This window comes from Lathyrus oleraceus, chromosome 1 (genome assembly GCF_024323335.1).
Source record: "Lathyrus oleraceus cultivar Zhongwan6 chromosome 1, CAAS_Psat_ZW6_1.0, whole genome shotgun sequence".
Classification (NCBI taxonomy): Eukaryota; Viridiplantae; Streptophyta; class Magnoliopsida; order Fabales; family Fabaceae; genus Lathyrus; species Lathyrus oleraceus.
This window is the reverse complement of record NC_066579.1, coordinates 433,148,844-433,161,245: the sequence shown is the minus strand read 5'-3', so window position 1 is coordinate 433,161,245 and position 12,402 is coordinate 433,148,844.

The window sequence follows — 12,402 nt, the reverse complement described above, 5'->3', positions numbered from 1 at the left end:
GTGGTAATTCCTTGAATGAATCCTCCCAGTTGCCGAAAACCTGTTCAACAGCCTTTGTCCTCGCAATCCATGCTTTCTTGTAAGATGGAGTATAATTATATGTTGTTCGGATATGGGATATAATTATACTCACCTTAACTGATGGGTCTTTATTTACCAATGGCAGAATGTCTTGACATATCAAAGCTGTGCTCAGTTTATGGTGATCTTGTTCAACGTTAGTTGCAACGCAACTGTGCGGTGGGTCTATTGAAGCGATCTCCCAAGAGTCATTTTTCTTCTTGTAAGATGCAGCCAAACGAAACTTACAAAGCATGTTACGACATTCAATAACATACCTTCTAGAATCAGTGCGTTTCACTATAAAGTCAGCAAAGTTGTTCATGTGGAATTTTTTGATTGCCAAGACACATTCTTCTTTGGTACGAAACATGTCTCCCACCTTTAATTCGCCTACTGGTCTCGGATATGGATTATAGAAGACACTGTCGGATGTTTCATCGTCGTGAAGATCCATATTTGTCATATGTTGAGGAGGATTGTAGGCATGACTAGGAGGTATTGGTGGTGGTTGAGCATCATCTTCATCGTCGTTGTTCAGCATGTGATCAACCTGTATCTCGGTCTCCTCTTCTTCTTCATCAACAACGTCGACTTCTACTTCTGCTTCTGGGTTGAGTTCATCTGACCATTGTGCATCATCTGCAGCATCTTCACCAGCTGCATCCTGATCGGTTAGTTGAGAATGTTGAGACGATATACATGGTTGTAGAGTAATGTACAACTCGATACAATCCATGCCTGAATGTTCATGACTAAGAAACATGTTTTCAACATCTTCATTGTCTCGTACCTTAAGGGGGAAAAACTTGCATTGACCATTCTCAAAAAATATAGGATTTTGATATGTGATCTTTGACACAATACCTGATCCTATAAAGGATTGTATTCTTTTTTTCAAATGCAAAAAGGTTGCATTTCTCTTGATCGTGATTCTAATGGTATCAGTGTTTCTAAAACAAAAACCATGAAGCTCAGACTCAAAAGTTTCACCGTTGTAGTGAACGTTGACACTATATAATGATGAAGATGACATTTTGGAGATGAAAACTATTTTGCAAGTGCAGATGAATGTGAGTGAAGTGTCTTGGATGTTGATAGTAAGACACTTAAATAGATGGTATCAGTGTCTCACATGCTAGCTAGTTCTGAGATGATGTGTCGGACATTGAAGCTACTATGAGATAATGTGTCAAGCATGCAAGCCAGTTCTGAGATGATGTGCCTGTCATGCAAGACAGTGTGAGTTGATGTGTCAAGCATGCTAGCTAGTCATGAGGTGATGTGTCTGTCATGCAAGACAGTGTGAGTTGATGTGTCAAGCATGCTAGCTAGTCATGAGATGATGTGTCTGTCATGCAAGACAGTGTGAGTTGATGTGTCAACCATGCAAGCTATCAACAAGTGACTCTTCAACATACAGGAGACCGGACAACCACGTGTCTGACATGTAAGCTAGGTCTTAGATGATGTGTCAGTCATGCAAGACAGTCTGAGATGATGTGTCAACCATGCAAGCTATCAAGAAGCTAGTCATCAGCATGCAGGAGACAAGACAGACACGTGTCGGACATGTAACATAGTCAGAGATGATGTGTCAATCATGCAAGCCATCCACAAGTGAGTTGTTCAGCATGCAGGAGACAAGAATGCCACGTGTCAGACATGCAGATGGTGTCGCCAATTGGTTTGGCGCCTACACTTAAGGCTTGTACATGGTCGCCAATTCAAGTGGCGACCCCATGGAGTCAGTCCTCGAAACCAAGCATTCAGAACTAGCCTTGCATGCATGTACCTATGGTGTCGCCAGTTTGAATGGCGCCCCCTCTTTAGGATTGTACATGGTCGCCAAATGAGGTGGAGACACCATGCAAACACAAATTTTTATGCTCTCATCCATTTTCCTATAAATACATCCACTCCTTCAACAATTCTTCCACACCAACATTCTCACTACTTCATCTACAATACTTCTTTTACAATTTCATCTTCAACAACATCTTCCAATTTCATCTACACCAACTCCCCAACAATATGTCTTTACTCACAATGGGCGAAGCACACAGAGGAACAGTTGCAAACATCGCAACATACGTAAGTTTTTTCTTATACTAATTTTTTATGTTTCATCTCCACCAACCCCATTTTATTTTGAAATACCAACTTAGTCAAGTGTTATATTATTTCTATTATAGGATGTATCAAGGTTTCGAACTCGAGTCCACGAATTTGTCCCAATGGACCCGATGATTCAACCTTATGTTGAACTCGCCGATTTTGGTCAGATTAGCAAGATTATGTCTTGGTCTATAGATAACAAGTTCATTCTAGCCTTATGCGAAAGATGGAGGCCAGAGACACATACATTTTGGTTTCTAACCGGTGAGTGTACCGTGACGTTAGAAGACGTCTACATGCTTTTAGGACTACGAATTGAAGGCAAAGCTGTTAATGGTAAGACCAACTATGCAAATTCAATTTGCATGGAGCTTTTAGACACTGATTTGTTAGATGATAATGCTAGAGGTCAAGGTATACTACTCTCACGCCTAAAGTCATATTATAATAGTTTATATTTAGATGAGCATTCTACCGAAGATGCTCAAATAATCAAAACTAGGTGTTACATTATGTTGTTACTAGGATCCTTTTTATTTCCCGAAGGTAGTGGTTCTAGCATGCATATTATGTACTTACCTCTACTTAGACATGTAGATAGAATAGGTAGTTACAGTTGGGGATCCGCATGTCTAGCCTATCTCTATAGTTCGTTGTGCAAAAACTCCCACAAAGACACATTTACATTTTCTGGATGTGCTGTTTTGCTACAAGCATGGGGATGGTCAAGACTACCGTCTCTAGCACCGGTCAATAACAACCCTTTCACTTTTCCATATGCAAAAAAGTAAGTTGTTTAAATTGCTATATCTTTACTTACTTCCTTACAGTTTAGTACCTCTAACTAATTTATTTTAACTTTTTGGTGTAGATGGTCGGCACGTGGTATGAGTTACAGCAGATGTCCGAGACACTGTATTACTCAGTATCGCAACCTGTTGGATCACCTTCGACCGACAGACGTAAGCAAAATAACTTCATTAATTTGTCATATTATGTTGACTTTTTCTACATTCATTTAAATCCTATCTTCTTTAACATTTCAGTTCATTTGGCGTCCATACCTTAATCTGGATCATGAGCATGAGGTCAACCCTGAAGACGCAGCCGTATGGACAACATGCACATCGATAATACGGTTCACAACAGTGGAGATGCACAACACCGATCGTGTGAAGCTGCAGTTCGGTATGGTCCAGAATATCCCAGATCCCCCAGCTAGCCTAGGAGAATGGCATATGCGTAAAGTGAACGACCAATGGAACTTCAACCCTTGGCAAACCTTCTCAAGATCGGAGTGTCGCAAGTGGAAGCACCGTCATGACCATGTCTTAACTGACGCAGTCATGCCAAATGAGGTAAAACCAAGTCGTACTTATATGGCTTGGTACAGATCGGTTGGATTTCAATTCATCGCCGATGATATGTACCTCTATGACCCACGCCAGACAAGTTACACACAAGAAGGATCAACATCTAACCCCCAACAACATTCTCAGCCCGGTTACTCACAACCACCTATCCGTCAAACTTTCCGTTCCACAAACACACAAACATACAACCAAAACATGCCATTCACCCAACCCGAATACCAAGAACATCCCCCATATCACCACCAATAAATGGACCATCAACCTCAGGCCGAACATCGCTTCGCACCCACACCATCACCCTACCAAAGTCGCCTTAGCCAAAACACTAACCGCCCCTCCTCCTACCGTAGCCAAGAACCCCAAACATCACAATACCAAAACATCCCACAACCATATCTCTTCCAAACACCCCAACAACCTTTCCAACCTTTCCTAGACCCATCATTCACACCCATGTCTCCCTTCAACCGTCCCGGTCGCCCATCCATGAGTCAACCACACCCCAACTTCTCTGGCATGGGTCATGAGCTCAGCTACACCGGTACACCATCATTGAATACTGAAGACTATGCTGAGTTGGCTGAATACCTCAACGGATCTTCTCCTGTAGGAGGTAATGACGCTCCTACACCATCAGATGAACAAACACCGGTGCAGAATCGTCAACGTGGGTTAGGGCCAAGGGTTAGGGTAGCTAGGGGATGTGGGACCGGAGGTCGGTTAGGTGATCCCGGTCATCACCATTAGGATTCTTTGTGTAAACTCCAAATTTTATTAATATCAATTCGTATTATATCAAATTTATCTTTGTGTAAACTCCAAACATTAGGTTTCTTTGTCTAAACTCCATCTTGGCAAAATTCACATACACATGTTTTGTCTGAAACCCTAATTTTGGGTCAACTACCCAACTACCTAACTCACTCATTTTTTATGATTTTGAGGTGGGACAAAGTGTATTGGAAAGTTTGAGATGTCTACTTAAATTGTTATGTTGGACAAAATTTCATAATTCTAAAATAAACACATATGATAATACAAAACATTATAGGCCACATAACAATTGAAATGTCAAAGAGTCCAAGTTCAGGTGCCCATACCTTTCTCAAAAAAAATGAAAATGATGCAAAATTTTAGTCCAAATTCATTATCTTGAAAAGATATACAACTTTTATGTTGAAGGTTTTGTCATTTGAGACTTTTATCATTCAAATAGAAGGGCTTGAAGTTGGTCCCTTTTGGCAAAATTCACATACACATGTTTTGACAGAAACCCTAATTTTGGGTCAAGTTCGCAAGGACCTAACTCACTCATTTTTAATTATTTTGAGGTGGGACCAAGTGCATTGGAAAATTTAAGATGTCTACTTCAGTTGTTATGTTGGACAAAATTTCATAACTCTAACAGAAACACATGCAATAATACAAAACATTATAGGTCAGATAACAGTTGAAAAACTCAGAAGTCCAACTTCAACTGCCCATAACTTTCTCATAAAAAATCCAAATGATGCAAAATTTATGTCCAAATTCATTGTCTTGAAAAGATATACAACTTTCATGTTGGAGGTTTTGCTATTTGAGGCTTTTTTAAGGGAGTCGCCAATTGAATTGGCGCCTCCTCTTAAAAATTACACATAGGCGCCAATTGGATTGGCTAGGGCAGGTGCCCTAGCCAATCCAATTGGCGCCTCCTTGCAATTTTTAAGAGGAGTCGCCAATTCAATTGGCGCTTCCTTCTAAAAGTGAGGTAGATTGGGAATGGTGCCCTAGCCAATCCAATTGGCGCCTCCTTGCAATTTTTAAGAGGAGTCGCCAATTCAATTGGCGCCTCCTTCTAAAAGTGAGGTAGATTGGGAATTTTGCTGAAAACTGGGGTATTTTGGGAATTTTTTCGAAAAACTGGGTTATCTCGGTAAAAAAACCACATAACTCTTCTCTTCTTGTCTTCACTCAACACAACAAAAAAACACTTTTCTCTTCAATTTCAAACTACTTATTCTTATTCATTAAAATCATCACATTAACATCATCAACCTCATCTTACTCATTCCATCTAACCACATCTAAACAACAACATAAACATATGCATCTTCATCATCTTAACAACATCATCATCCTCACCTCCTTCTCCCTTCAACATCACCATCTGACCATCTTCATCTTCAAACACAAACATCATAACCACCACTTTAACTCTTTACAACATAATCCCTCCATTAAAACTTGTCATCATCATCAACTCTTAACTTCATCTTCTACACAACACACACATACAACACTTTCACTTTTCTCATCTCTTCTCCCACCTTAAAACAACACAATATCTTAACTCTTCCTCCCACACCATCATTTTCGGCCTCCCTCACCCTTACTATTTTATGTTTTTTTTCCTCTTCACACAACACATAAACAACAACATCTCAACTTCAATCATCCATCTTTCCATCATCATCAACAAATCATAAACAACAACAACTTCTCATACTCTAAAAAACACCACCCTTCAACATCAACTTTCGGCCGCCACTCAGCTAAGAACCACCAATGATACACTATCACCAGTTAAATGCACGCGTCTACCACAACGAAACCAAAAACGCAAACCTTCGCTTTCCTCCGCCACACGAAGACGTCTGAACAACGAACTACTGCAGCTATAATAATTACAACGCTTATCCTCATCGAAAGTATTGCAGTCATTCACGCTATCACCGTGGTAATCGTCTCATATCTGTTTTACTATGTGTTTATTTGAATCTAAAGATTTGATATGTGTGATTTGTGCTGTATACTATGAAAAAGAGTTGAGTTTTTATATGTGGCTTGAGAAAAGAGATGAAGAAGAAATGATTTTGATGACGAGAGATTTGTTTTGACAAGAAAAAGAGAAAGAGAAGATGAGAAACAAAAAATAAAGAAGAGAAGACTTTCTTGCTGTAAAAACCGTGTGGAGTGAGGAAGAGAGACTTGTTTTTTTTTTATAATTATTTTTCCTTTTACTTGAAGGACATGTGTCAAGGCATGATTGGTGTTTTGTTGATTTTCAATTTTTTTTTAAAATTTCTCTCTTCCTCCACAATGATATGTTGCCCTTCTCTTTCTTTTTTTTCTTTTTCTTTTCTTGTTTTCGTTCTTGTTTTAGTTATATTTGTTAGTCTTTATTATTATTATTATTATTATTATTATTATTATTATTTTTTATTATTATTATTATTATTATTATTATTATTATTATTGATTCTTATTATTGGTTATTATTATTATTATATATTGTTATTATTCCTATCATTATTATTTATTGATTATTATTATTATTATTATTATTGTTATTGACTATTATTATTATTATTATTAATTATTACTACTATTATTATTTTTATTTTTATTGGATTTTGGATTGGGCCTAGGCTCACATTTTCCTTTTTTTGCAACCCTATTGTATTTACACGCTCGTTTTATGTTATTTTTATTTTTATTAATTCTAATTTAGTGGATTATTAGATTATTTTAAATTTAATTAGTGGATTTTAATTGTTAAAATAGATTATTTGATTAATTATCCTATCGGTTCCAAGTGCATTGCGATTTCAGAGTTAAAAATTCAATTTAACTTCAGAATTTGTTCGAACACATAAAGTTTATTGACCGACCTCTTATAGAGTGATTCCTACATGAATCCATTTTACGATTACTTAACATAACTCTAAATCATTAGTTTTATTTTCGTTTTATTTTATCTTTCAAAAATATCGTTTAAATCATCGAGTTGTTGAATTTCTCCAAGTGCGTTGCAATTTCGAAGCTTAAAATTCAATTTAGTTTCGAAATCTCCTCAGATGCATAGATTTTGTTGATCGACCTCTTATAAGTGATTCCTACATGAATCCATTTTACGACTGCTTAACATAACGCCAAATTCATTAGTTTAATTGTCGTTTTATTTATGATCTTTTGACTTTCTCTTGAGTTTTCTTACAATGAGATCCTTGTTATTTATCGTTGTTTTATGGACTTATATTTTATCTGCTTTGTATATCCCCATTCGAAAGATTGTACCCTTATTCCCTTGACGTGTAATAACTTTACCGCTTTCCTTTACTTTTATTGTTATGATGTTAGTTGATTATTAAATCGAAGATTAAAATCAAGCACTTTCATAAAAGAACAAACACAAATGCTCGATCCAACGTCGAGCAATTTTCTCAAATCAAAATCATTTTCACCATCCCAACTTCTCAATCATTTTCAAACCTCAAATCATTTCATCCTATTTCAATTTTAACGCAAATAAAAAATCTCGATCAACATCGAGCACCTTTTCTCATTTCAAACTAAAATACTTAATCATACTGAAACACCATTTCAAAAGATTGAAAAGGGAGATGGTCTAGAGCCTTCGATTCCTCTCTTCGATTGTTTGAAAACAAGTTACCTTACTCGACCATTCGAGTAATCGTCATCCATTAAAAGATTCTAATCTGATTCACCTTAAACCACTTTAATAATCAAAAATTAGTCAAACCCATTTTTCATAATAAACTTGGACGAAAAAAGAGGTGATTTAGAGCCTTCTATTCCCTTCCCTGAATATTTGGATACGAGTTCCCTTACTCGAGCATTTGAGTATTCATCATCCATCCAAAATACATTAACCTTATCTAAATCCTTTTACAATTAAGGATGAAAAAAGGAGATGGTCTAGAGCCTTTTATTCCTCTTATCAATTATTCGGATACGAGTTGCCTTACTCCACCATTGAGTAATCGTCATCCAACAAAATACTAAACCAACCAAACTTGTTTTCCGCCCTTGTGCGACTTCAAAAACATTTTCAAAAATGAGTATGCTTTATCCATATCGATGTGAAACAAACAAATACTTCCGCCTCCAAGAGCGAGCAATAAGTAAATGTTTAGTCACTCGACATGTTTAAAGGATCACTCCTTAAAAGAGATCAACCCAGTAGCTCTTATTAAGCAGAACTATATAGTCTTGAGTTCTCCATAGCACATGGAGATACGTAGGAGCAGGACTTTGAAATCTTGTCAAACACCCCTTTAATAAAAAACATTTTCCTTTCTTTCTTTTTCTCACTCAGTAAGTAGAAGATTACAATTAACATAACTAACTTTCAATGGCAAATCTAACTGTGGTTTCCGTCGAGTACAACAGACGCAGAGGGTGCTATTCCCCCTGCGTAATAAACTCCCGAACCCGAATTTGGTTGCGACGATAATTTTCTTTTTCTTTTAAGGGTTTTAACAGTATTTTACTTTTTCTCTTTTGGAATAAATAAATTTCGGTGGCGACTCTATTTGAACCATTTTTTCACGAGCATGCGAACGCTCCGCAAAGGGTCGCGCTTTTCGAGATACGACAATACATGGGTTGGGTAAACCCAGTAAAACCCATCAAAAGTAACAAAAAGAAACTGGGGCGGGTTAGCTTATTTATTGAACACGGTTTTTAAAAATGAAAAACCATTCAAACTAATTGGGTTATGGCTAAACCCAAACCCAACCCAGAAAATCTATGGGTTATTGAGTCACTATTTTTTGTAATTTGATGAGTGATGAATTTGATGTCTTTAATCTTGACTGCTTCAATTACAACCTTTTGAATATATTTTATTTTGTAAGTAATCATTTTGACTTATTTAGGATGCCTCACTTTGATTATTTTGATATTAATTCTTGTAAGTTACAAGTATTTTATGCAATTCTAGGTATTGCTGTAATGTAACTTTGGTTTTTTAAAATATGTTTACGATGAAATTTAACGTGCATTTATACATTTGAAGTTTTAAAAAAAATAGAACTAATAAGTTAAACTATTTATTACAAAAGAAATGTGACACATAATTTATAATTGTATAAGGAAGAAAAAAAGGAAAAAAAATTGGGTAGCACACTATCCAACTTAATCCAACCCACAAATTTGTGGTTTTACCCAAAGCGACCAAATGATGTTGAGGTACTTATTTTATCTCACATAAACCGGTGTATCATATATGGGTTGGGTCATGATTTTGGTTAAATTCATCCCAAACCGACCCATGTACACTCCTATTCTCAAGTAAAAGATTCAAAATAAATCTCTTATAAATCTTGGATTGAAGATCTTATCATTAAATACAAATCCATATATTGTAATTAAAAGAAATCTCATTAAATCTCTTCATGGAATATTTGTTTAATTAAATCTTCAGCACAATCTTGGATAAAACTGAACAAAATCTATCTTTAATGCATATCCAATTAAAATTTTCTTCAATGCAAATCAACGTAAATATTCTAACTCCAAATATTTTTAATTAATCCATATCTAATTAAATATTCTTCAAAAGTCATATATGATAGATTATCTCGTTATATTTCTTTAACCAAAAGTCATATATTTTTATTGACGAACTTTCTTTGTTTCTCCATTTAATAGACCAAATGAATTTTTGGTATCAAGCCTTTGGAGACTATTTAACATGATAGGAGGACTTCTGAAATTTGTACACATTGTTGAAACAAAATTAGTTAATATCATATCTCTTGGATTTTGATAATAACAAAGTATTTAAAAAACAATTAAATCATATCTCTTGGATTTCGATAATAACAAAGTATTTAAAGAACAATTAAATATTCTATAATTTATCTATTAAGTGATGATATCTAAAATATGCATAAACATTAGAGCAAATGCAGAGTACATATTGACATCACACTTATTCATTTTTGATTTAAATGTATTTTTTGTTCTCCTATTTTGATATTTTTTAACTTTTAATCACTCCATTTTAAAAACCAATTTTTTATCCTTGAACTTTATATCACTTGAGATTTTCATGGCCCCCTCTAATTTTTGATGAGTTAACAACGATGACTATGATTAATTATTATTTAATATTTTTTATAGAATAAATTAATTTATAATTGATTATTTTAATTAATATTTTTATAAATTTTTATTTTAATTAATTAAATTCTAAATAAATATAAAACAAAAGTCTATAAAAAATTAATTAAAATAATCAATTATAAATTAATTTATTCTATAAAAAAGTATTAAATCATAAATAATCATTGTCAACTCATCAAAAATAATTTTTTTTGTCCCAATCATCATTGCCACCTATGCAAAATTGGAGGGGATCATGAAAATAGCAAGAGATGTAAAGTACAGGGACTAAAAAACTAGTTTTTAAAATGGAAGAATCAAAAGTTAAAAATCATAAAAATAGGGGGAACAAAAATGCATTTAAGACTTCAATTTTAAAGAGTAGAATTTATATTACTAGACTATTTTGATAAAAAAAAAATATATAATGATATGCTTGCTGAATTTATATTAAAATGATGGATTATGTCACATTTAGTTGAATTCGTGTGTTTTTTTTCCTTATGGACATAAACATAGAAATTACCAATTAAAAAAGTTTCGGAAATTTCTTAATGCACACTATATATTATTAGGGCACTACGTGAAAATACAAAAATACTTCTAGATTTTGGAAATGGATTTTTGGATGCACCCCAAACACACACATCGTAGGTCAATTCTGAGTCACGTCTTAGGAGTGTGGCTTTTTTAGATCTGTAGATGCATCTCTGTAACCTGTCCGTAGGTGCATCTCCATAGCATACTGAAACAGGAATAAAAGCAAAAAACCAGAAAGTTGTATTTTGACAAAATAAAATTACCATACATAAGATAAAATCAGCATTACATAGGTGATGTTAACATAAAATCAGACATTACATTTCAATATCCAGAAGGACGCTTCAACATCTTCACAATATCTTTGACCGATCTTGAAATCATCGCTTCCACCTCGATCAAAACTTTTATTTCAAAATGAAAAAATGTATTCTACATAACCCTTACATCTGCATTCGTCTTGAGCTCATAGTTGTTGAACTCAATCTTACATTCGTTGTTAATTGACAGTGGACTGTACTTTAGCCTCACAATTTTTTGATTATCTCCGTAAGGTAGGATATTATGCACTTCGTATTGCAGATCTACAAAAGAGGTGTACTCATTGATCTTAAATTTTTGCTTGGGTGTCGCGCTAGAAAAGAAGACATTTGCAAAATACCAGATGATGTTCATTTGCGACATTTTCTGTTTGTATGAAATAAAAAACAATAGCCTATATTTATAGAAGTTGTAGACAAATATGAACCTTAAAAATTCTATCTTGTATTAGTGTAGGTTTTGGACATGCATCTCAGGTACCACCCTATTGTCTTATTTCGGATATGCATCTCCGGAACCTCTTCTGAACTAGATAGAAAATAAAACCTGTGTATTTTGTTTGGCAGATACTTAATTTTTTTGGAAAACATCAAAATGTATTAAAATATTTGAAAATTTGTATATATTACACTGCATTAATATTAATACACAGTTACATATAATTAATTGTTGACGAAAAACCAAAACAAATCGAAAGATTTTCCGTCGACTAAATCTATAAGTATGGGTGGTCCCTCATTTGACTTTTGTGCATTTGATTCTCTTTCAATGTCGCTCAATTTGGAGAACTCTTGCATCCTTCCCCAAATTGGTCCAACCAAGTCTCGGCTTTTATTATTGAATGTGTCGTCCTCTCCACTGATGTAAGTGGTATAGGGTATCCCGATTTTCAAATAAACTTGAACAAAGTATCATGATTTTGAAATCCTCCCAATACACATAATACGATCATTTGGATTTTGAGGTGGGGCGGTGCGTAGTGCAAAAAAAGTTTCTGAAAACCGTATCTATCAATACACACTTTATCATACATACTTGCTATGAGAGGACCAATTTCAGAGAAGCATGTCCATTTTTCTCCGGTGCTGATCCACTA